The 26,193-nt window shown below is 44.2% G+C and overlaps 1 protein-coding gene across 3 annotated transcripts in view; it reads left to right on the top strand.

The window, feature by feature from the left end:
• The window catches only part of FKBP6 (FKBP prolyl isomerase family member 6 (inactive)), a 271,222-nt gene that overhangs the window by 44,227 nt on the left and 200,802 nt on the right, over positions 1–26,193 (top strand). The gene's annotated exons all lie outside the window — the stretch shown is intronic.

Consider the following 26,193-nt stretch of genomic DNA (forward strand, 5'->3'; position numbering starts at 1 on the left):
TATGTATATATATAATATTTGGGGACAGGTAGCAGGTACAAACCTCCCTGGGATGAGCAGTTTCTCAGGCACAGATACCAAATCCAGTGCTGTTTATTTTGCTGTTATATACAACTCCACCCACAGGTGCTGTACAGTGTTCCAGAAAACAAACAAATGAAAAAAAATAGCAAAACACAAATCCTAGCCGTGTCTCGGCTCTAACTATACAATATGCAGGCCCTCACTACCAGGCTGAACAAGCCTACCACTTGTCAGTCTCTACATAAGCTGCTTAACTGCTTTTACTAACCTTTTCCTCTTCACAAACCAACATGGTCTGTGTGTCCCAGGCAGAGAGCAAAGGCTGTCTGCTCAGGTGAGCTTAAATTAGCCTGGGGAAGAGGACCAAGACCCGAACTGGATCATGGATCAGACATTTCGGAATGTGTACGAGAGGAGCCTGGGAGACGTATAAACCCCGAACAGGACTTTTCCTGGCTCTCTCTGGGACGCTCTGCTACATATCCTCCCCCCTTGTTTCAACCCCAGGGTTGGAACACCTGTGGCCCAACAGGAGTGAACACGGGACAGGGCATCTACATTTCCCATCTCAACACCTGCCCTGTGTTTTACGGTGAAGGAGTAATCCTGTAGAGCCAAAAACCACCGGTTCACCCGTCTATTAGTCTCCTTCTTTTGGGCCATCCATTTCAGAGGAGTATGGTCAGTTACTAACTCAAACTGGCGCCCTAACAAATGGTACCTGAGCGCATCCATGGTCCACTTTATGGCTAAACATTCCTGCATACTTTTTTCTCATGGTCATTGAGTTTTCTGTTTAGGTACACCACAGGGTGTTCTTCCCCATTGTGTACCTGCGATAGTACTGCCCCGATACCAACATCAGACGCATCCGTCTGAACCAAAAAATCTTTGGAGAAATCGGGAGTATAGTACTGGCTGTGCACAAAGAGCCTTCTTCAGGACTTTGAAAGACTCCTGCTACTGAGGAGCATTTCACCATTACAGAGTCTTTACCTCTCGTCAGGTCTGTCAGAGGGGCAGCTATAGTTGCAAAATTTGGAATAAATCTTTTTTAATACCCCGCAATGCCAAGAAAGGCCCTGACCTGCTTCTTGTTTGCAGGACGTGGCCACTCCTGGATGGCTTCTATTTTACTCACTTGAGGTTTTATGACACCACGGCCAATAATGTAGCCCAAATACTTGGCTTCCTCTAGACCAATGGCACATTTTTTTGGATTAGCCGTAAAACCGTCTTTGAAGAGGGAATCAAGGACAGCCTGGACACAAGGCAAGTGAGACTCCCAGTCAGCGCTATATACCACTATGTCATCTAAATAGGCTGCTGCATATCGTCGGTGGGGTCTTGGGGTCCTGTCCATGGCCCTCTGAAATGTCGCGGGGGCATTTTGCAACCCAAAAGGCATTTTTTTATATTGAAATTAACCCTCCGGGGTCACAAATGCAGTCTTCTCTTTGGCGCTACCAGTCAGGGGTATTTGCCAATACCCTTTTGTCAAGTCCAACGTGGTAATATAGCAAGCTTTGCCAAGTTGGTCTATAAGTTCATCTACTCTGGGCATTGGGTAGAGGTCGACCGATATGGGTTTTTCTCTGGCCGATGCCGATATTTAGAAATCATGGCGGCCGATAGCCGATATATGATGCCGATTTTTTTTTTTTTGGGCCGATATGTTAGGCCGATTTTATTTTTATTTATTTTTTTTCCTTTTTTATGTATTATTTTTTTTTAATCCCCCCCCCCCCCCCCCTAACACACCTTTCCCACTGGGGCGTTTTTCAGGCGCTTTTGGGCTAAAAATAGCGCCTGTAAAGTGCCTGCAAAATGGCTCCCCTGCAGTCTGTGTGAAAGACAGTGTGCTTTCACACTGAGGCGATGCGCTGGCAGGATCTTAAAAAAAAAAAAGTCCTGCAAGCAGCACGTTTGGAGTGGTGTATACCGCTCCTCCACCACTCCTGCCCATTGATATGAATGGGCACCACTGCCAAAGCGCATGCAATGCGATTTGGCAGCAGTGCTTCATGGGCGCATTTAACCTCTTCCTTGGCCGCTAGCTGGGTTATATGTGCCCCACTAGCAGCCAAATAGCACCGCTAAAATGATGGTAAAGCGACGCTAAAACTTGTGTTTTGCCATCAACGCCTGCCCGCTCCAGTGTGAAAGCGGCCTTCATAAGTGATACAGAAAATGTCTTACATTTAAACATTTATTAAACAAAACAAACCTCCAATCAGTTTACTTGTATGTATGATTTAGATAAAAAAAAAAAAAACCTATATATTAAATAAAAACAGGTAGTCAAAACTTTAGGATGAAAAAAAAAAAATGGGCTAACTGTAGGCTCGGTTCACACAGGGGGCGACACGACTTGCCGTGCCGCGACCTGCCGCGACCTCAGCGGCGACTTGCAAATGACTTCTGTATAGAAGTCAATGCAAGTCGCCCGAGGTCGCCCAAAAGTAGTACAGGAACCTTTTTTCTAAGTCGGAGTGACTCGAGTCGCTCCTCTTAGAACGGTTCCGTAGTACAGAACGGGGGCGACTTGTCAGGTCGCGGCGCTGCAAGTCGTGTCGCCCCCTGTGTGAACCGAGCCTTAACTGTTTTTATTTTATTTTTATTTTTTAAATAGTGTATTTTTTTCCCAAAAAAATGCACTTGAAAGACCTCTGTGCAAATGCTGTGTGACATAAAATATTGCAACAACCGCTATTTTATTCCCTAAGATCTCTGCTAAAAAAATATATATAATTTTTGGGGGGGTCTAAGTGATTTTCTGGCAGAAAATACAGGATTTTTACTTGTAAGCAACAAGTGTCAGACAAGATTTAGTCTTTAAATGGTTAAACTGAGAACTTCTACACACTGAGGTGACTTCATTCATTCAAGTGTAAACATTGTATCTTTCTGTTCTTTTCTTGGCAGCCTGCCCAGAGAGGAGGAAAGTGTTTCTATGACGACTCAGGCAACACACTGACTTCTATACAGAAGTCATTTCAAAGTCCCGCTGTAGTTCTAAATCGGCTTTTTATCAGCACAATCGGCCGATGCCGATTATTTAAAAAACTGCAAATATCGGCCGATATATCGGTCGACCTCTAGCATTGGGTATGTGTCAAACTTTGTCACTGCATTAAGCTTCCTGAAGTCATTACAGAACCTCCAAGTGCCATCCGGTTTTGGGACTAACACGATGGGGCTAGACCAGTCACTATTGGATTCCTCAACAACATCTAGCTCCAACATTCTTTTAACTTCATTGCTGTTGTCTTTTCTCCTCGCTTCAGGAATTCTGTACAGTTTGAGCTTGACACGTACCCCAGGTTCAGTAACAATATCATGCTGAAGTCCTGCCAGGTAACTGAAAATTTCTCCCTATTCCTTATCAGGAACTCTCTAGCTTCCTGTTTTTGTGACGACGACAAGGCATCTGGAATTGTGACCTCAGGGATCAGAGGGGACTCAGTACCCCTAGGCGTTACCGGGAGGGATCTCGCAGTTCACGCCAGTCTATCCTTCCAGGGCTTTAACAGGTTTACATAGTAAACCTGCTAGGGATTCCTTTTTCCTGGTTGATACACCTTGTAGTTGACTTCCCCCAACTCTTTCAATTACTTCAAAAGGGACCCTGCCACTTAGCCAGGAACTTGCTCTCAACAGTAGGAACCAACACCAGGACCATGTCACCAGGTGAGAAAACCCGGAGTTTGGCCCCCCTGTTGTATATTCTCTGTTGGGCTGCCTGGGCCTGCAGTAAGTGTTCTTTTACCATCGGCATGATTGCTGCAATCCTCTCCTGCATTTGAGCGATGTGCTCAATGACACTTTTATGGGGTGTCTGCTCCCCCCTCCCAAGTTTCTTTGGCTATGTCTAAAAGTCCCCGAGGGTGTCTCCCATAAAGCAACTCAAATAGAGAATACCCGGTAGAGGACTGGGGAACCTCCCTGATGGCAAACATCAAGTATGGTATCGGGAAGTCCCAGTTTTTCCCATCCTTGTCAACAACCTTTTTTAACATGCTCTTTAACATCTTATTGAAGCGTTCCACCAAGCCATCCGTTTGAGGATGGTACACTGAGGTTCGCAACTGTATCACCTTAAACAACTTGCAGAGCTCCCTAGTTTTTTGCGACATAAATGGGGTGCCCTGGTCTGTAATGACTTCTTTAGGGATGCCCACCCGACTGAACACCATAAACAGCTCTTTGGCAATGTTTTTAGCAGAAGCGGTGCATAAGGGAACTGCTTCAGGGTAACGGGTAGCATTATCCATGATTTACTAGGACATGCTGATGACCCCGGGCAGACTTGGGGAGTGGACCCACAAGGTCCATGGCAATCCTCTCGAAGGGCACTTCAATAATAGGTAATGGCACTAAAGGACTTCGGAAGTGGGGCTGACATCTGACACACAGGACAGGATTGACAATAATTCTCAATATCTTTCTGTACCCCTGGCCAGTAAAACCTACGCAACACCCTTTCAGTCGTTTTTTCAACCCCTAAATGGCCTCCTAGCAAGTGCCCATGGGCAAGTTCCAACACCACCCGTCTGTATGGCTTAGGGACCACCAACTGTTCAACCACTTCATCATTCATTTTACATACACGATACAGTAAATCCTCACTGCTGCTGAAATTAGGAAAACGGGGCCTGTCCCCTGGTTCGACAGGTACCTCATTAATCACTGTTACATTTTCCCAGGCCCGGGCAAGGGTCTGGTCTTTTCTTTGCTCAGTACCAAAATTTTCTTTGTGCACATTAAGGTCAGCAAACTCCAACGTAGGCTCGGATTCAGCAGACTGCTGTCCAGCTCTACTGGTGGTGGGGACTTCCTCAGACTCCTCTAGTTCTCCTGCCATAACCGATAGAGGAAAACCCGGGGAGCCCTGAGAGGAATCCCCTGTACCCACCTTGTCAGTAGTGGCCAGGAGTTCTGGCTCTGCCACTGAGTCGGGTACTGCGACCGGGTCGGGACGATCCCACAGTTCCCAAAACTTAGGGAAGTCCCTACCAATGATGGCCCTGTGCACCAAGTTGGGGACAAGTCCAACCTGATGGGTCACCGTACCTAAGTCAGTTTTAAACCGAACAGTGGTTATAGGGTACTTCAAGGTATCCCCATGAATACAGGTCACAGCAATTTTTTTTTGCATGACAATTCACAGGTTCAATCATTTCAGCTGTAGCCAAAGTCACTAGACTTCCAGAGTCCAGCAAGGCTGTAATAGGCTTATCATTAATAGTCATTTGGCACATTGGTTTTCCCATATTTGGCGCTGCAGCGCATGAAACAGCTGCAAACATAGACTGTCTGCTAATGGAAAAATCGCACTGCATCGGTTCATCTGTCAATGGACCATTTGCTGCGACATGTCCCAGTTCTTCGCAACAAAAACACCTGACGTTTTCCCAGTTTGGTTTGCTGACAGGCAATGGCTTCCCTTGTTTGGGACGCCAAACTTCAGTCCTGGCAACAAAATTCCTCCCCTCTATTTCCTTGCCATCTTTACCACCCACTTCCCCTGGAACAGTCTTACCGGTTGCCTGGGGAGACCGTGGCTTTGGGTGGAAAGTCCGCGCAGTTGTAGGGGTGGTGACCAGGTTTTCTGCAGCAAAGTACCTTTCAACGAGTTCCTCCAGGTTGTCCACCAATTTGGGGTCTCCTTGACTCACCCACTTCTGCAGGGGAATTGATAGTGACCTCAGGAACCGGTCCATGACCACACGCTCCACTATTTGTGGCCCAGACAGGGACTCCGGCTGTAGCCATTTCCTCACCAGGTGAATTAGGTCAAACATCTGTGATCTTGGGGGCTTCTACCCTTGAAAGAACCAGCTGTGGACCCGCTCGAACTGCCAAAGTGACACCAAGTCGTGCCAGGATTTCCCGTTTGACCTTTTCATAGTCTCCCGCTTCTGCTGATTCCAAATCATAGTAGGCCTTCTGCGATTCTCCAGAAAGCAAGGGAGCAACCAGTCCTGCCCACTGGGTTTTAGGCCAACCTTCCCTCTCAGTGGTCCGTTCAAACATTAGCAGAAAGGCCTCTGAATCATCATCTGCAGTCATCTTAGAAGGAAAGCAACCCACATGGATTACTGAGGGCTTATCTCCAACATCATCAACTTTAGCAGGTGACCACTGTGCTAGCATCTCTACAACCTCAGCCACGGTTTTCCTATCCGCTTTTGCATCAGTGGCTAGCTGTTCAAACAGCCTCTGCGATTGCTCCTGTGCGATTAGCATTAGCTTTCTGATGTGCAGCATTGGCTTGCTGTTGTGCAGCATTGGCTTGCCGTAGTTCAGCGTTTGTTTGCTGTTGTGCAGCATTGGATATCATCAATTGTTTTAGGATTTCCTCCATGTTTAGTCACTCTAGGTACTGGCCTTTTAAGTAGTAACTTACTACAGCTGGTTGCAGCCTCCACCATATGTAACCTGGGGGACAGGTAGCAGGTACAAACCTCCCTGGGATGAGCAGTTTCTCAGGCACAGATGCCAAATCCAGTGATGAAGTGACAAACAGTGCTGTGTTTATTTTGCTGTTATATACAACTCCACCCACAGGTGCTGTACAGTGTTCCAGAAAACAAACAAATGAAAAAAATAGCAAAACACAAATCCTAGCCGTGTCTCGGCTCTAACTATACAATATGCAGGCCCTCACTACCAGGCTGAACAAGCCTACCGCTTGTCAGTCTCTACATAAGCTGCTTAACAGCTTTTACTAACCTTTTCCTCTTAATTTCGGAATGTGTACGAGAGGAGCCTGGGAGACGTATAAACCCCGAACAGGACTTTTCCTGGCTCTCTCTGGGACACTCTGCTACTATATATACAGTGCCTTGCAAAACTAGTCGGCCCCCTTGAACTTTTCAACCTTTTGCCACATTTCAGGCTTCAAACATAAAGATATACAATTTTTATTTTTTGTGAAGAATCACCAAAAAGTGGGACACAATTGTGAAGTGGAACGAAATCTATTGGATTTTTTAAACTTTTTTTAACTAATAAAAAAAATGAAAAGTGGGGCGTGCAAAATTATTCGGCCCCCTTGCGTTAATACTTTGTAGAGCCACCTATTACAGCTGCAAGTCGCTTGGGGTATGTCTCTATCAGTTTTGCACATCGAGAGACTGAAATTCTTGCCCATTCTTCCTTGCAAAATAGCTCGAGCTCAGTGAGGTTGGATGGAGAGCGTTTGTGAACAGCAGTTTTCAGCTCTTTCCACAGATTCTTGATTGGATTCAGGTCTGGACTTTGACTTGGCCATTCTAACACCTGGATACGTTTATTTGTGAACCATTCCTTTGTAGATTTTGCTGTATGTTTGGGATCATTGTCTTGTTGGAAGATAAATCTCCGTCCCAGTTTCAGGTCTTTTGCAGACTCCAACAGGTTTTCATCCAGAATGGTCCTGTATTTGGCTGCATCCATCTTCCCCCCTCAATTTTAACCATCTTCCCTGTCCCTGCTGAAGAAAAGCAGGCCCAAACCATGATGCTGCCACCACCATGTTTGACAGTGGGGATGGTGTGTTGAGGGTGATGAGCTGTGTTGCTTTTACGCCAAACATATCGTTTTGCATTGTGGGCAAAAAGTTTGATTTTGGTTTCATCTGACCAGAGCACCTTCTTCCACATGTTTGGTGTGTCTCCCAGGTGGCTTGTGGCAAACTTTAGACAAGACTTTTTATGGATATCTTTGAGAAATGGCTTTCTTCTTGCCACTTTTCCATAAAGGCCAGATTTGTGCAGTGTACGACTGATTGTTGTCCTATGGACACACTCTCCCACCTCAGCTGTAGTTCTCTGCAGTTCATCCAGAGTGATCATGGGCCTCTTGGCTGTATCTCTGATCAGTCTTCTCCTTGTCTGAGCTGAAAGTTTAGAGGGACGGCCAGGTCTTGGTAGATTTGCAGTGGTATGATACTCCTTCCATTTCAAAATGATCGCTTGCACAGTGCTCCTTGGGATGTTTAAAGCTTGGGAAATCTTTTTGTATCCAAATCCGGCTTTAAACTTCTCCACAACAGTATTACGGAACTGCTTGGTGTGTTCCTTGGTCTTCATGATGCTCTCTGCACTTTCAACAGAACCCTGAGACTATCACAGAGCAGGTGCATTTATACAGAGACTTGATTACACACAGGTGGATTCTATTTATCACCATCAGTCATTTAGGACAACATTGGATCATTCAGAGATCCTCGCTGAACTTCTGGAGTGAGTTTGCTGCACTGAAAGTAAAGGGGCCAAATAATTTTGCACGCACCACTTTTCAGTTTTTTTATTTGCTAAAAAAGTTTAAAAGTATCCAATAGATTTCGTTCCACTTCACAATTGTGTCCCACTTGTTGGTGATTCTTCACAAAAAAAATTAATTTTATATCTATGTTTGAAGCCTGAAATGTGGCAAAAGGTTGAAAAGTTCAAGGGGGGGGGCGAATACTTTCGCAAGGCACACATTTATATATATAATGTCTAACACCTTAAGGGTTTTTTCACTTCAATTTTAAAATTTTTTTATTTTTTCAATCATTTATTTGATGTAACACTTTTCCCATATTTTTTTACATTTCATTAGCGAATAAGGACAAATCAATTTTTGATGGCTAAGGCACAGCACAGATTCTAATACAGTTGGCCTTATAAGATTTTGAGACAATTTCCCAAATAAATACATTAGGACAGGGGTTGACAAATTTGCTTGGAATCTAGGAGCCAGCTAAAAAAGTTAGGAGCCAGGTCCGTGACGGCGATCTGGACCTGTCCCTGGCCTGACATGGAGACGAGTGAGGGGAAGATAGCCCCCAGCCCCCCACCTGTCTCCAAGTCATTGCCCATAGCTCTTAGAGGGACATTTTTAAATTGCATTTTAGTGTAAATATGAGATGTGAGGTCTCTCTGACCCCAGATCTCATATATAAAAGAGGACCTGTCATGCTTTTTTCTATTACAAGGGATTTTTACATTCCTTGTAATAGGAATAAAAGTGACACACTTTTTTTTTTTTTTTTAAAAGAACAGTGAAAAAAATTAAAATAAAAGTTAAAATAAGAAAAAAAATGTTTTAAATGCGCCCTGTCTCGCAAAGCTTGCGTGCAGAAGTGAACGCATATATGAAAGCGGTGTTCAAACCACACATGTGAGGTATCGCTGCGATCGGTAGAGTAAGAGCAATAATTCTAGCCCCAGACCTCCTCTGTAACTGAAAACGTGCAACCTATAGAATTTTTTAAACGTCGCCTATGGAGATTTTAAAGGGTAAAAGTTTGTCGCCATTCCATGAACGGGCGCAATTTTGAAGCGTGACATGTTGGGTATCGATTTACTCGGCGTAACATTATCTTTCACAATATAAAAAAAAAAATTAGGCTAACTTTACTGTTGTCTTTTTTTTTTATTAAATAAAAAATTTTTCCCCAAAAAAAGTGCGCTTGTAAGTCTGCTGTGCAAATACGGTGTGACAGTATTGCAACGACCACCATTTTACTCTCTAGGGTGTTAGAATAAATAAAAAAAAAAAAAAAAAAAAATATATATATATATATATATATATATATATATATATATATATATATATATATATATATATATATATATATATATATATATATATATATATATATATATATAATTTTTTTTTTTTTTGTTTTGTTTAGGGGTTCTAAGTAAAGGGATGGAGAAAGACTGGCAGGCAATCCCATTAGCATTGTTGGTTGTAATTCCAACGGCCACCACAAGAGGGCGCCAGATTCCAGAAGGAACCATAGGATCACAGAAGGCCTCAAACCCGGGGGCTCAATTACCGGCCGCCTGCGGCGCGGCCCGACGCGATCGTGCGCGCGGGGGGTGGGGGGGGGTCCACGGAGACGGGATACCCCCAGCTATGCTGCCCCAGGCGCAAGGTCGCTGATTCTAGTCGCCAATGCGACCTGGCGACCGGGTTTTGTCGAGCACTGCATTAGGAGGTCCAACAGTTCTCTTTATCTTCACATTGGTGGTTAAAACGTAGTTTTTTAGTTTGATTTTGTATTCCTTTTGTTTCTGCATTAATTGAAGTATAGCGCCACTCCTACCTACACCTTTTTCATTAAGCCAGTACATGTCTGAGGTTTGCTAGAGAGCATTTGAATGATCCAGAAGAGGATTGGGAGAATGTCATATGGTCAGATGAAACCAAAGTAGAACTGTTTGGTAGAAACACAACTTGTCTTGTTTGGAGGAGAGAGAATGCTGAGTTGCAACCAAAGAACACCATACCTACTGTGAAGCATGGGGGTGGCAACATCATGCTTTGGGGCTGTTTCTCTGCAAAGGGAACAGGATGACTGATCCGTGTGAATGAATGAGGCAATGTATCGTGAGATTTTGAGCTTAAGTCTCCTCCCATCAGCAAGGGCATTGAAGATGAAACGTGGCTGGGTCTTTCAGCATGACAATGATCCCAAACACACCGCCTGGGCAATGGAGTGGCTTCGGAAGAAGCATTTCAAGGTCCTGGAGTGGCCTAGCCAGTCTCCAGATCTCAACCCCATAGAAAACCTTTTGGAGGGAGTTGAAAGTCCGTGTTGCCCAGCGACAGCCCCAAAACATCTCTGCTCTAGAGGAGATCTGCATGGAGGAATGGGCCAACATACCAGCAACAGTGTGTGACAACCTTGTGAAGACTTACAGAAAACGTTTGACCTCTGTCATTGCCAACAAAGGATCTATAACAGAGTATTGAGATGAACTTTTGATATTGACCAAATACTTATTTTCCACCATAATTTGGAAATTCTTTCAAAAATCAATGTGATTGTCTGGATTTTGTTTCCACATTTAGTGGTATACCTATGATGACAATTACAGGCCTCTCATCTTTTTAAGTGGGAGAACTTGCACAATTGGTGGCTGACTAAATACTTTTTTGCCCCACTGTGTGTGTATATGAGTATATATATGTATGTATGTGTATGTATATGTATGTGTGTATGTATACATAGTTAGTAAGGTTTTAATAAAGACACCAGTCCATCCAGTTCAACCTGAGTGTCTACAATTATCCCCATCCCTGTACATTGCACACTCACATCGGCCCCTACCCTCAAGGAGCCCACAATCCAAGATCCCCATTCATATACTAGGGCCAATTTTTGGACAGAAGCCAATTAACCTACCTGCATGTCTTTAGAGTGTGGGAGGAACCTGGAGGAAACCCATGCAGGCACAGGGAGAACATGCAAACTCCAGGCAGGTAATGCCGTGGTTGGGATTCGAACCAGTGACCCTATTTACTGCTAGGCGAGAGTGTTAACCACTAGACGTGTGTGTGTGTTTATATGTTATGAAAAATCCCAGTGAAGTGATAAAAAAAAGTCCAATAAATGAAAAATAGTTTAGTGAAAACTTAAATACCTACATTTCATGAGAATTCATGGAAAAATAAAAAATATTAAATATTAGATTAACCACTTCAGTTCCGGACCAATAAACACCTTAAGGACCAGAGGTCTTTTTGCAATTTCGCACTGCGCTGCTTTAACTGGTAATTGCGCGGTCATGCAATATTGCACCCAAACGAAATTTGCGTCCTTTTCTTCCCACAAATAGAGCTTTCTTTTGATGGTATTTGATTGCCTCTGCGATTTTTTTTTTTTGCGATATAAATGAAAAAAGAGCGAAAATTTTGAAAAAAAAAGATATTTTCTTCTTTTTGTTATAAGAAAAATCGAATAAACTAAATTTTAGTCATACATTGAGGGCAAAATTTATTCAGCCACATGTCTTTAGTAAAAAAAATGTCAATAAGCGTATATTTTTTGGTTTGCGCAAAAGTTATAGCGTCTACAAACTAGAGTACATTTTCTGGAATTTACACAGCTTTTAATTTATGACTGCCGATCTCATTTCTTGAGGTGCTAAAATGGCAGGGCAGTACAAATCCCCCCCAAATGACCCCATTTTGGAAAGTAGACACCCCAAGGAAATTGCTGATGGGTATGTTGAGCCCATTGAATATTTATTTTTTTTGTCCTAAGGGATTGAATAATGACAAAAAAAAAAAAAAAAATTTTTTTTTACAAAAAGTTGTCACTAAATGATATATTGCTCACACATGCCATGGTTATATGTGAAATGACACCCCAAAATACATTCTGCTGCTTCTCCCGAGTACGGGGATACCACATGTGTGGGACTTTTTGGGAGTCTAGTCGCGCACGACACCCCGAAAACCAATCACCACCTTCAGGATTTCTAAGGGTGCAAATTTTTGATTTAACTCCTCACTACCTATCACAGTTTCGAAGGCCATAAAATGCCAAAATAGCACAAAACCCCCCCAAATGACCCCATTTTGGAAAGTAGACACCCCAAGCTATTTACTGAGAGGCATGTTGAGTCCATGGAATATTTTATATTTTGCCAAAAGTTGCGGGAATATTACAAACTTTTTTTTTTTTGCACAAAGTTGTCACTAAATGATATATTGCTCACACATGCTATGGGCAGAAGTCAAATTACACCCCAAAATAAATTCTGCTGCTTCTCCCGAGTACGGGGATACCACATGTGGGGGACTTTTTGGGAGCCTAGTTAACTAGCTACCTAGCGACACTAGCGACACTGATGCAGCGTTCAGAAAAATTATCGCTTAGTGACACTGGCAAAAGGGGGTGAAAGGGTTAACTAGCGGAAATCAGGGGGTTAAAACCATTATTGGGTAGTATATCGGGGTACCTAGCGCTATAAAAACCTGGCGGTGAACCTAAAAAAATAACTAGCTACCTAGCGACTGTAGCGACACTAATGCAGCGATCAGAAAAACGATTGCTTAGTGACACTGGCAAAAGGGGGTGAAAGGGTTAACTAGCGGCAATCAGGGGGTTAAAAACATTATTGGGTAGTATATCGGGGTACCTAGCGATATAAAAACCTGGCGGTGAACCTAAAAAAATAACTAGCTACCTAGCGACACATGCAGCGATCAGAAAAATGATCGCTTAGTGACACTGGCAAAAGGGGGTGAAAGGGTTAACTAGCGGCAATCAGGGGGTTAAAAACATTATTGGGTAGTATATCGGGGTACCTAGCGCTATAAAAACCTCGGGGGGGGTTTGTGTGCCTGTGTGTACCTACATGTCAGTGTAGTGTTGGTGCAGACTTACTTTTACTCTTCTCCTCGTAGTCCGGTCAAAAAGACCGCCCCGAGGAGAATGACATCACTTCCTCCTTCCTGTGTAAACAATACACAGGGGAGGAAGCTTCTCATTGGCCAGGAGCGATCCAGAGGGGGTGGCCGAAAACGAACGGCCATCCCCTCTTCACGGAGCGCTCCTGGACCGAATCGGACCGCCGTATCCAGCGGGAGGGGGTCCGATCGGACCCCCCACCCGCTGGAAGGCAATCACGTAGATGTACGTGATTCTGCCTGCCTGTGCCATTGTGCTGACGTACAATGGCAATACGGCGGTCCTGAAGTGGTTAATAGTAGCAATAAATGTAAAATTGTGTGTGTGGGGGGGGGGGGGGGGCGTGGCATGGCGACGGACGCTTAGAACAGGAGCTCCGGCAGCCACAGGAGAATTCCATCAGAATACGGAGGTACCTTCCGCACTTACCGAACTATCAAGATGGGGACTGCCTCATGGAACACATCTGCTTTCCCGTTATCGCTCCCGAGGGAACTAAACAGCTTGCAGACTTAACAAATCCCTTAAATGTTCCGGACAAGCCGGGGGAATATGGCGCCCTCCCGCTCAGGACCTCCAACCTTACAGGCGCAGCAACCGCCTGTTGAAATCGCAGCCTCCATCTCCTCAGCACACTCATTCTCAGGGCACTGGCGGTGGCATTTATCTCCTGCCCCAACCTCAATTTAACCTACAAGACCTCCGCATGGTGGCGGAGGACATCAAGGGCACCCTGGCTGCGGCCATAGCGGAGCTTAGGCTCGACTTGCGCACCCTAAATGACAGAGTGCACAAGGTAGAGAAGGTGATTGACCGTCATGAAAGGATTCTACACTCAGCAACGGCCTGGATTGACTCCTACGCGCTTCAGCTGAGAGACACGCAGAGACATTTAGAGGACATCGACAACAGAGGCCGATTCCACGATCTCCGGATTCGTGTTATGCCGGAATCTATTGAGGGGGACCAGATTTCTCAGGCTGTGGTAGGTCTCTTTAATGAACTCCTCCACAACCCACCACAAACGCCGATTGTGATGGAAAGAATCCACCGTGCTCTTTGGCCAAAGGGCAGGGATGGCGATTTCCACCCCCCCCCCCCCCCCACGAGACATCATCTGTTGCCTGGTAGACTATAAAGTGAAAGAAGAAATCCTAAAGCAAGCGAGGGGCGAATGGCAAATCCTCCACGAGGGGACTCTAGTGCAAATCTACCAGTACCTTTCAGGCATCACACTGCAACACAGACGTGGCCTACGACCCCTATTGGACACCCTCCGAGAGAAGGGCATCCCTTACAAATGGAAATTTCCATTCTGCGCCTCTGCATCAGTGCAAGGCCGCACTGCCCTTCTCAAAGTACCCGAAGATCTGTCTCATTTTTGCAGCACGCTTGGTATCCCTTTTGATCCAGGTACCCAACTGGTATGCAGCTTTCAGGGGCACAACCGCACGGAGTGCCGAGTCTCCCGATGTTCGGGCGGGACACCGTGATTACAACTCGGCCACATCACCTAGATCCCGACAGGCTCGCAGGGATCGCTAATTTGCTTGGGCTGATCATCTATTCCTATACTTTTGGGTAATGCTGCCCCGTTGGGCGCACTTGGCTGAATCAGTTCCTTGACTGTTTAATTGTTTGCGTTGCCTTTCTAGTTTTTCAGGTGTTCCACCTATTTACGCACAGTTCCTATTGGCCCCTTTAAATCGAAATCTAAATCTGACTTTAATATGCAATTACGGGCTGCTACTCAAGGAGAGCGGTCACTTGCGTAGGCACCAAGGGTCCCTCAGACATTATTTTAGCTCTTGAGCACCATCTGCTCTACCACAAAGGTGCACTTGTGACTGGCTACAATTATGATCCTTCACGCCCCGCAGGTGCAGCTAACGCCTTTTATGGACTCTGCCCAGCAACAGGACTCACCATTGGTACTATCCTTCCCACGAAACACTGAGGCTTGGGACCCCAACCCACGTTTTTGACGTCAGCAGACAAACGCCACGCCTCCGCCCATTAGACTGCTGGGAAATTTCTCGTTGCTGCTGGAACTTCTTCAACTGGACTTAAAAAAAAAAAAAAGGTCTAATTTGACTATACCCTCGATTCCTACCTCCCTATCTCAGCTGGGCCACTCACCTGGAGCCCATTCTAGTGCCACGTCTAATGGCGGACAGATCAAGCGCTGAATCCCAGCTTAGATAACTCTGATCTGTCGGCTCTGAACGGCCTAAGGCCCCGCTGATTAAATGCCAGCCGATTGACTGCCCGGAATTGAATCAGAGCGCTCACTCATTGAACTTCCTGCCGAGGCAATGCTCACTACGGATGGTTACGGTAACATAACAATTCTTGTGTGAATCACATGGTCTCTTAATGTTTAGACTGTTCCTACTTGATCCCCCTTGCTTTGAACACCTGTTCTGGCATATTTTAGGCCAACCTACCAGCATTGCAAAAGCTGCCACGTAGTCTGTATAAGAAACGTTGTTTAGCAGTTATTGCTCAAATGTTTATCTATTGTTCATTTTATTGTTTAATGGTGGTTGCACCTTCCCCCCCCCCCCCCCCCCCCGCTTACCTGAACACCAGTTTTAGGCTGGCCTAGGGGGAGAGGCATAGTCCCACTGCCACCAAAGTCACTAGTTCATGTTTGATAATATTCTAGTGCTCTGCATCATTGCAAACCAAGTCACCTTATACGAGCCGTCACATCCGTGGTACGATTTCAACAAGCTTTTCCCCCTAGTGCTTAGCATCACCTTAAACTGTGGCTTTCTGTATACCGCATTCCTCCCCTTTCAATCACTGCTCACTGCCCTTCTCCCTCCTGTGGCGGTGGACCGTCCACATCCAGATCACATCCCCTCTTCACTGCTTGTGTCTAGGGCAACCCCCCCACAGACGCGTGTCTAGCGAGCGACCCCTCTCGGAGGGACCCGTGCTTGGGCCATGCTCTGTACCCTAACGATATTGTATAGCCCAGAGGTAAGTGGAAGTACCCCTCCACATCTCATCGGTAGTTATCCAGTGACATAAATCTACAATGTGGTTGACCCTGCGAATCAAACACTAACAGCGCTCCATTACACCCTCTGAGTGATTATCCAGATCTCTAAAAGAGCTTACAAATATAAACACTCTTGTAATACCAATAAGCATCACGTACCACACATGATTATCACATTTCAATTAAAAAGTCCTTCTAGCGGAGAGTAATATAAATAGAGCAAAGTCTGTCCAACTGAGTAAATGCTTATGAGATAAATAACAATATAAGTAGAAACTAGAACTTGAAATCGTTGTGTTTTTATTTTTTTTATTTTTTTTTTATTATTATTTTAATTGTAATGTCTTTTATGAATGCACTGATATGTTTTTTTAGAAGAGAATCTATGCAGAAATGCAATAAGAGGTGTAATATATATGGGGCATTTGATACTCTAAAAAGCATTATATTGGCTGTATAGTTGTAACCTCTACGCAGCCCTAAGAGAATCTGTACAGAAATGTAATAAGAGGTGTAATATATATGGGGCAGTTGATGTTGTAAAAAGCATTCTAGTGGATTCATAGTTTCAACCTCTAGGCAGCCCTAACAAAAGTTGGACAGCGAGGGGTGCAGACAGTTCGGTTGAATGGCTTGCTGTGTAGCCTGTCATAGGTGACACCAAAACTACAGTTCACGCATTGCTATTCCATAGTAATGCGGAAGTCGGAAGGACATACATTGCAGACAGCTATCCATTGAAACGAATGGGAGGGGAGGGATGGAAGATGGATGATGCAGCTGAACTTGTGATGCTGCCGGCTCCTACCATATAAATACACAGCGTGTTAAGCGTGACCACGCCCTCTGGAGACGTAATCACGAAACGCGTCAAGGCGTGGTCACGCGAGGTGTGTGGTTGGCAACAGCAAACGAACCCCGGGACTCTACCAGCAGACTTCAGAGGAAAGAGTGGTCGGTGGTGAGATGTTCGCAATGCTGTGCTGACATGTTTCTAAAGTTTTTTTATCATTTGCATATATAAGCGCATTATGTTAAAGGGGGGAGAGGGTAATTTAAATAAAAGGTATAACACCATACCAGTCCCCTTGTGTTTCTACATGCTCACTAGTAATGAGACTATGCTAGAGAGCGGAGGAGTGAGGAGCATTGGAGAACCAGTCACACTGAAAGACCCAGGATATACAGGTCCATTTACAGAGGCGTTTTGGTAAGTGGCCATCTATGTGGGAGCGCACGCTGGTGGAAACGGTGACGGTGTAGGATAGTCATCTACTACTTCTGAAATATAACCTCACTGGGACAGACTTTGCTCTATTTATATTACTCTCTGCTTGAAGGACTTTTTAATTAAAATGTGATCATGCGTGGCATGTGATGCTTATTGTTATTACAAGAGTGTTTATATTTGTAAGCTCTTTAGAGATCTGGGTAATCACTCAGAGGGTGTAATGGAGCGCTGTTAGTGTTTGATTCGCAGGGTCAACCACATTGTATATTAGTGTCTTTTGTATTTATAACAGCTGCTAAAATTGGTGCTAATTGGTCAAAGTTTGCAAGTTCAGCTGAACCCATAGGTGCGTTGGGTTCAGGTTTATATTTTATATTTTGGATATCCCTGAAATTTTGTTTAGTATCCAGTGACATACCTGCAACACTTGCTCCCATTACATACTTCGTACACACCCTCCCCCCCCCTTCACTCCTCCCCCTAAGGCCATGACAGATTTAGAGGACCCCCCTAACCCTCGATAGACAGCACTCCATCTCTACCACAAGCTCAAGCCCTTAAACTGCTCTATCAAAATCAGAGGTCTCAAAACTCCTATATTCTTTACTCCAATCCAAGATGCACATAGCACTTATCCAGGAAACACATTTCCGCACAGACGCTATTCCCAAGCTCCACAATAAATATTACCCCCATGTTTTCCATTCCACAAACGCAGAGGCAAAATCCAAAGGAGTTTCCGCCCTTATCTCTATTCATTCTCCTTTCCAGGTGACTGACACCCTGACGGATCCCTGTGGGAGATTCCATTCCATTTCCCAGCACCATACACCACAGACCCTTTCACAATCGCAAATATTTATGCCCCCAACACACAACAGGTTTCCTTTTTTCGGAAGACCCAACAACTGCTCACGAGTTTTCAATGAGGCACCCTAATAGTTGGAGGCGACTTTAATGTCTCATTGAATCCTGACACCTCCAATGGCACATCATCCCTAACGTATAGGGCTCTACGTGTGATCAAATTGGAACTCCGTAACCTGCTTCTACACAATACTTGGCACACATTGCACCCTACGGATAGGAATTTTACCTTCTCCACTTCCCACAACAAGTACTCCAGACTGGATTACTTTTTTTATATCTCAACAGGACCTGAGACACCTCTCCAAGGCCACCATTGACCCCGCAATACTCTCAGATCACAACCCCATCTCCATGACCCTGGTCTTACCTGCATCCCTTTCTAGAGCACACATATGGAGACTCGACAATTCCCTACTGACTGAAACTGAGAATATAAACTGAATAACGGCCTGCCTTTCCGATTTCTTCTGGGAAAAAACGCTGCGGGTGACGTCTCACCCGCCGTTACCTGGTCCGCACATAAATGTGTCATTTGAGGCGAACTACTCTCTGGCGGCACCATGGAATAAATGCCGGAAAAAGCACATTGCAGACTTGACCGCGCGTATACGTACGCTAGAACTTGCACACAAGTCATCCCTCGCTACCTCCTCTCTAGCAGACCTGACTCAGGCAAGAGAAGACCTGCTGGAAATATTAAACGGCACACTGAAGTGCAGGTTTGTGTTGACGCAAAAGCTTTACTATAAATTCGGCAATAAATTCCTGACCAGGGCGATCCAAACCAAAAAGGCTGCACACACGATCCACACAATTAAACGCCCCAACGGTGAATCCGCGGTAACCAATGAAGATATCTCGGCCCAGTTTGTCCAATACTTTTCCAAATTGTATAGCCTCCCGCCCGCACGACAGACTAACACGGATACAGAACGCAATATCAGAATTTTTAGCACGCTCTTACTAAACTAATTTCTTTAGATCAGGTGGGTTTTGTCCCTGGCAGAAAAGCTAGGGACAACACCACAGCCCTAAACATACATCATTGGTTGACTAAAACTGCAACGCAAGGTTTTTTTTTTTTTTTTTTTCCCTTTCTTTTTTTCTCTTTCCCTTGATGCAGAGAAGGGTTTGACAGGGTGGCATGGGACACACTAAAAGCTTCTAGGCATTCTACCCCGTCTTTAGAACATGATCATGGCCTTATACTCCTGCCCGACAGCTAGGATCAGAGTCAATGGCTGCCTGTCGTGTGCCTTCTCCGTGTCCGCTGAAACCCATCAGGGCTGCCCCCTATCCCTGTTAATATTTATTTTTAACCATAGAACCCATGCTTCGCAAATTGAGATAACCCCGCAATTAAAGGCATAGAAATAGATCATAGACAGTATAAAGTAGCCACATACGCTGACGACATCTTGCTCTTTTTATCCGACCCCACCACAACTATCCCTAATCTGTTAGCTGATTTTTCATTATTCAAACACCTATCCAACCTCCAAATAAATTTTGAAAAATCAAAAGTGCTGAACATTATCTTACCGACCGCTATGGTCGAACAATGACTTCCCCAGACCTGCCTTTGAAAGATCCGACCATAGAGCCAAGACCTCCTCATGCCAGGGCACAAAACTTTTTCAGCGACGGGACATTCTTCTCTCACCTCTCACTGACTGCGACCTTACCCGAATTTTAACATCCCCCTATGCAAGCATTTCTATTTCTTTAACAGAACGAAGCCCTCCACTCTTTGGCACAGAGAACTCGCCCCATTCGAACTTTTGTGCAACAGCACGGAACCCCAAGGCCACCTAATCTCTACCATCTACACGCTTTTGTTCTCAACACACGGTAAAAAATGACAAATTTATTAAACAATGGGAAACGGATCTCTCTGTGGAACTTACTCCTGCTGACTGGGAGTGCATTTTTACACTTAAGCCCCATACACACTATCAGATTTTCTGCTGAGTTTTTCCTTCAGATTTAACAAAACCATATAATATGAGGTCAAACCTTAGGAGTTTCAATGTGTATGCAATCAGGCAGGCCCTTGCACTACATGGTTTTGGTAAATCTGAAGGAAAAACTCAGAAGAAAATCTTATAGTGTGTATGGGGCTTTATTCACAAGGGCTCAATTAACGTCTCCACTCAGGAGAACGGATATAAACTGTTCTCCAAATGGTACAGAACTCCTGACCAGGTCCATCGCTTCCACCCATCGCTCCCACCAACATGCTGGAGATGTCACACTGCTTGCGGCACCCTACTCCACATCTGGTGGGAATGTCCTCTGATCCAGCCATTCTAGTCTGAAATCCACAATCGGATCTCCCACATCACCACCCGCACACCGCCTTTTTCACCAGCAAGATACCTCTGAACCTCTCCGCTCTTACAGAAAATCGATTACCCCCCCACGGTAGACAATTGGATCCGTAGGGTAGATGTTAGGATTATTCTTCTCTTGTGATCAGTCAAACTCCAGATGTATTGAGAAGCAGACTATTTCTGATGTGTCACACAAAAGGATGAAGCTTACAAGCCAAGTAAGAATCGCATAAAGAAATGTACACCCCCCCCCCCCCCCCTCAATACCTACAATAATATAGCCTCAACACTTCTGTTGGCTGAGGAAAAAACACAGATGGTGTGCCTGGTACAAAATGGTAATTTATTTGGCTAATTAGTGTTTCCTGTACAGTCTACCATATATGGTTAAGCCTAATCATCCTACAATTTACTGTGTAGTTAAAGCAAATGATATAGCAAATTAATACAACGTGGTTAGAATTCATTTTAAAAATCAGTCTCGGGTTATTGTTTTTCTAATAACTTTTCTAATAGTCGCACAATAAACATTTAAAACTTTTCTAAGATTCCCTCCTCTTGTCTGATTATTTTATCTCAACACATTTCGATAGTCCCTGTTATACACTTTTGGACTGTTTCAATACGGCTTCAATCAGTTTTTGTGAAAGCCTTCGAATACAGGGCATGCAGCAGCATCCACAAGTGGCTAAAATGGCCAAAGCCACAGCGATTGAGATCAAACATGATTTGATAAGTCCAGTCCATTTACTGAACCATCCTTCAAGCGAATTTATGAATGGATCATTAATACCTGAGTTTTCTGCTAATTCATTCGATATAGCAGTCAGTCCTTCCAAGGCTCTGGTCACGGTCCCTCCAGGAGCTGTATTGTTAGAGATAACAGTGCAACACATGCTACCAAACATTTTGCATACCCTCCTCTTTCAACTAGGACCATATCTAAGGCCATTCGGTTCTGCCATACCATTAAAGATGTGGGGGCCAACTGTTCTGCTGGGCCTTTCACAGCATCCCTAGTATAGTTTACAAATCTTTGTTGGTTATATATAGTTAATCTAGTCAACATTTTATTTATAGTCACCCACCAGAGAAGAGACTCAAACCCAGCTGTCACCTGATTCCTGGCCTTAAACTCATCCGGCACCCTGCGAGGAACCCCAATTTCATCTATGTAGATCTGAGAGTCAAATTACTCTATGGGAGAGTTGTCCCTCAGATGACTCTTGGTGACTCTTACTCTACGGGTGTTCTGACAGGATCCTCAGGGGCATAGCCAGCTGGACCATATCGCAATCCCCTCTGGCATTGGCCAGTATCCTAGCTTGCAGTTTCTTATTCCCTTACATCCACCAGACATCAGCTCTCTGAATGTCATGTTCAACCCAGTCACCATTGCCCGTGTTAATCCTCTCTACACAGTCATCGGGTAGTGACCCAAGATCCACCCCGCTACGGTTCCCTGGGAGTGCAAAACAAGTAAAGTTGCCCGGATAAGCAGTAACCGCCGGAGATATCTCTCAGGTCTCTGTACTGGGGGAAACCAACTCAATGTGTGATGGGTAGAATTTGTTTCAGGTTTATCGATCTTATTATACAATCGCAACATACATTTTAAACCTTCTGGATCTGTATTGTGATATAGAGGAAAATGGACCGTTGCTAAATGTGGTCTGGCTCCGGCAAAAACGAAACGGTTTTCCTCAACCATTCTAACCACTCTTTTTTTTTTTTTTTTTTTTTTTTTTTTTTCTTGATATCCTGTCTCCAAAGCTATGGCATCTTCTATTGTTAGGTTAGTAAAGCTTATATTTTACTCCGAACTTCTATTTTAGTATGGCCGCCTTCTTTCCCTTCTGTGTCTACCTTTTTCCTGTTGTCTGGTTTTATTAGGTGGTAATACCTCGAGGAAAAATTTGCCTGAGGGGTCAGTTCCTGACACCCATGCTCCCATAGAGTACAACCGCTGATCTTCCTTCCTCGGCTGCTTTAATGTGCTCAATAATTGGTTACAGTTCTTACTATGTGTGCAGGGGGAGGTGGCCGCTTCTGTAATTGAGTCTTTCCTTTTTATTCCACTCTTTTTAGGCCCTGGTAGATTATACCCCCAATTTTAATACACTGTGGTCCACAGGGCCTGATTTCCATGCTTGACATCCTGCCCTATTCCAGAGCCAGCAAATGTATTTATCTGCCAATAGAAGTCCTCTAGCCACAGTTGTATCCCCACAATCTGCAATCTGACAGAAGTCTACCAGTATAGTGCTAGTTATTCTATACTCTATATATTCTCTATAAAGGTTAGATTCAATGCTTTTCCTGTTCTTTCCCAATCCAAAGGTTCCTCTGCTCTTCCATAACGTATGGATGCCTCTCCAAGAGTCACCAGTAACAAAAGGATAAATGCTGTCCCTTTTTAACCTAACCAGCTACAGAGTTCCAGCAGATAGGGTAGGGGAGTTGGAAGGGGAGGGAGACTTCACCGATTTGAGACAAGTCCCACCTTGTGCGAGACCTCCCTTTTTGTAGCCGGATTTTCTGAACCTCTTGTAGCCAACTGGCCATATTCTGCCTGTAAAACCTTTTTGTAATGGGACTGGTGAATCCAGGTAGACCTCTCTGCAATCCTTATCGCAGTAGGGGTAGTTAAGAGGACTTTGAAAGGACCATCCCACCTTGGAGAGTACCACTGCTTTTTTCTTATTACTTTTTGTTAAGGCCCAATCTTCCACATGTACCTTTTCATCTTCTTGAATTGGACCTTCTAGGACAGAACCAAAATCATTAGTACGTCTGTCTTAACAACCCAGACATGTATTCTGCTAGTGTGTGCTCAGACTGCTAAGTAGGTGTTTAATTTGGTTGTAAGGGTATCTTGTTTGGACTTCCATGTATCATTTCAAATGGGCTTAAACCTTCTTTTGTGGGTGTGATATGCATACTGGTCACAGCTACTAGTAGGCAGTACAATGTTTACCTGTTTCTTCCATAGCTGTTCTCAGTTTGCTTTTTAGAATGCCATTATGTCTTTCCACCAATCCAGCTGATTGGGGATGATAAGCACAATGGTATTTCACTTTAATTCTCATCACTTCTGTCAAATGTTGTATAGTTTACAAAATGGGGTCCATTATCACTGTCTGTGCATCTGCACTTCCTGTCGGGAATATCTCCACCCATTTGGTCAGGGTGTCTGATTACCAAACAATATTTCTTCCTTTCACATTTGTCTAATTCAATAAAATCCATGTAAATGTGTTGGAATGGATATTGCGGTGTGGGGAACTTCCCTTTCCATGGTCTTATGCCTCCCTGAGCATTGTATCTGGAACCTATAATGCATTGAGAGCAAAACATTTTTTTTAGTAGTTCGTGAAGCCATAGGCTGTACATACCTTAAATCAGGGCTTGACAAATTTGCTTGGAATCTAGGAGCCAGGTCCGTGACGGCGATCCGGACCTGTCCCTGGCCTGACATGGAGACGAGGGGAAGATAGCGCCCCCCCACCTGTTTCCAAGTCATTACCCATAGCTCTTAGAGGGACATTTTATTTATTTATTTTTTTCAAATGACAAATTTTTTTTAAATTGCATTTTAGTGTAAATGAGATCTCTTTTTTAAGAGGACCTGTCATGCTTTTTTTTCTATTACAAGGGATTTTTACATTCCATTTTAAAAGAACAATGAAAAAAATAAGTTAAAATAAGAAAAAAATAATAATAATTTTAAACACGCCCTGTCCCGCCAAGATTGCGTGCAGAAGCGAACGCAAATGTGAGTAGCGCCCGCATATGAAAGCGGTGTTCAAACCACACATGTGAGGTATCGCTGTGATCGGTAGAGTGAGAGCAATAATTCTAGCCCTAGACCTCCTCTGTAACTCAAAACGTGCAACCTGTAGAATTTTTTAAACGTCGCCTATAGAGATTTTAAAGGGTAAAAGTTTGTCGCCATTCCATGAGCGGGCGCAATTTTGAAGCATGACATGTTGGGTATCGATTTACTCGGCGTAACATTATCTTTCACAATATAAAAATAAATTGGGCTAACTTTACTGATGTCTTATTTTTTTATTAAATTATTTTCCCCCAAAAAAGTGCGCTTGTAAATCCGCTGCGCAAATACGGTGTGACAGACAGTATTTCAGCGACCACCATTTTATTCTCTAGGGTGTTAGAATAAAAAATATATATAAATGTTTAGGGGTTCTAAGTAAAGGGAAGGAGATAGGCTGGCAGGCAGTGAAAACAGGCAGGGGAATCTCCATTAGCATTGCTGGTTGTCATACCAACGGCCACCACAAGAGGGTGCAAGATTCCAGAAGGAACCATAGGACCGCAGAAGGCCTCAAAGCCGCGGCCTCAGTTACCGGCCGACGCGACCCCGTGGGGGTCCACGGAGACAGGATATCCCCAGCTGTGCTGCCCCAGGCGCCAGCTCGCTAATTCTAGTCGCAAATGCAACCTGGCGCCCGGGTTTTGTCGAGCTCTGCCTTAAACATCTCAGTCACCCCCCTGTTTGACACATGAGTTACTCCATGTGTCAATACTGTTGCATACCTAAAAAATGGGGATTTTGGCTATACCGTTTTTCATCAGGTGACATGTAGATGTTATCTATTATTGTGCAACATTTTGTTTTCCAATATTGTTTCTCCCCAGGGGATGCATTCTGCTGCATATCAATAAGGACTGTATGATCGATCTCCTATGGCCGCTTCATCTGCCCTTTTATTTCCCTTTGAGATGGGGTCTGTATATTTTGTGTGTGTTTGACATTTGCAGATTGCAAACTCTTTTGGTAACTGTATTGCATCTAGGAATTCTAGAATGAAGTCTGTGTATGACATTGGTTTACCACTGGAGGTGAAAGGCATATTGACTGTCAGTGTATATGGTTACAGATTTTCTTTCTGATAGTATGCATGCTCTTGTCAGTGCTACAAGTTCTGCTACTTGTGCTGAATAATGTTTTGATAATGTCCTAACTTCCAAAATTTCATCCAGTGTCACCACTGCATATCCATTTTTTCTTACTGGAGCCATCAACAAAGTTTCATGTCAGGGTTAGATAAAGGTACATCTTTCAAATCACTTTGTGGCAGTACCTTTTCAGGGATGGCAGCAGTAGTCATATTTATGACCATCACAAGGAAGTGGTATTAGTGTGGATGGGTTTAATGTAGTACACCTCTGTATTGTTAAGTGAGGTGTCAAAAATATTTTCATACAGGAAAGGTGTCGTGCTGGGCTCAAATGTGATATATTTTGTTGTAAAAGGATAACAGATACTGCATGTGATACTTTAAGTGTCAGCGGGTGATATAGCACTATAGCTGCTGAGGCCTTTTATAGCATCCTGGGGGGCCATAGGGCTCTCATGTAGTGCCCTGAACCAACAGGGCCATCAGCATGGAATACCCGGGAATCCAGGCTATACAAAAATTTGTCATACCCAAGAAGGACATCATTTGTCTTTTGTCTCTAAGCCCCTGTACACACGGTCAGAGATTTCGACAACCAAATCCGTCGGATCTTGTCCGAA

The sequence above is a fragment of the Lithobates pipiens genome, unplaced genomic scaffold, assembly GCF_037356315.1.
Source record: "Lithobates pipiens isolate NorthernLeopardFrog02 unplaced genomic scaffold, aLitPip1_a1.2 Scaffold_16, whole genome shotgun sequence".
Lineage (NCBI taxonomy): Eukaryota > Metazoa > Chordata > Amphibia > Anura > Ranidae > Lithobates > Lithobates pipiens.